Below are 1,042 nucleotides of genomic sequence, written 5' to 3' on the forward strand. Positions count from 1 at the left end.
TGGTCCCCGGACAAAACAGGGGGTCCATGGACAGCAAATACTTTTTATGGGCAATTTGATTTTATATATGTTTTTTAATCGAAATCTTTTAATTGACAATAAACCTATTTGTTAAATACTGTTAAATAAATAAATGTAAAAATATGTTATTTTAAGCAAATATTTATGCATAAATTTCATAAGCGCTTATAAGGGGATCCCTAAGGTAAAGCCTGAAATATAAAGGGGTCCGCAAGTCAAAAAGTTTGAAAACCCCTGCTCTATGCAGTTGCTAGCCTTCAAGAAATAGCAGCCAAATCATACGCTACCATCTTGAAAAAACAAAAACAAAAAAAAGTTAACATTGAACAATATAATCATTATCATTTTAACATCTGCTTTTCTAGATTTACATGGACCAGACAAGAATATAATGAAGTAGAGTTTTCTATGGCCAGATGCTCTTCCTCCTGCCAACCTCCACCAGCATCCAAGTGAAGTAACAATCTGCCAGTCTATCGAATGACAGACATTTCAGACATGGTTATGTGGAAAACTGGAAACAATTTACACCAGCTGAATGAGACTTTTGTTTACAAAAGGTCAAGCAGTGTATCAAGGTAGGTCAAGAAATTAGGATATGCTTTTGCTGTGGATTGCAAGCAAACAACACTGCCTACATGATGTGAGACTGTGTTTACTACTAATGAAGACATGAAAAAATGAGGGGAAATACAAAAATCACTCAAATGAATGCAGTCATAATACATACGACTGAAGAAGCTTGACATAATCCTCTGACCCATCAGATCCTGTCAAACCACCCAACCCATACCAGAATGGTTGTTGTTGTTGGCACTCCGTCGCTTACGACGACGAGGGTTCCAGTTGATCCGATCAACGGAACAGCCTGCTCGTGAAATTAACGTGCAAGTGGCTGAGCACTCCACAGACGCGCGTACCCTTAACGTAGTTCTCGGGGATATTCAGCGAGACACAGTGTGACAAGGCTGGCCCCTTTGAATTACAGGCAAAACAGAAACAGGAAGTAAGAGTGAGAGAA

The 1,042-nt window shown here is 38.9% G+C and overlaps 1 protein-coding gene across 2 annotated transcripts in view; it reads right to left on the reverse strand.

The window, feature by feature from the left end:
* The window catches only part of LOC106872891 (probable phospholipid-transporting ATPase IA), a 427,279-nt gene that overhangs the window by 294,594 nt on the left and 131,643 nt on the right, over positions 1–1,042 (reverse strand). The gene's annotated exons all lie outside the window — the stretch shown is intronic.

The sequence above is a fragment of the Octopus bimaculoides genome, chromosome 7 (assembly GCF_001194135.2).
Source record: "Octopus bimaculoides isolate UCB-OBI-ISO-001 chromosome 7, ASM119413v2, whole genome shotgun sequence".
In the NCBI taxonomy this organism is placed as follows: domain Eukaryota; kingdom Metazoa; phylum Mollusca; class Cephalopoda; order Octopoda; family Octopodidae; genus Octopus; species Octopus bimaculoides.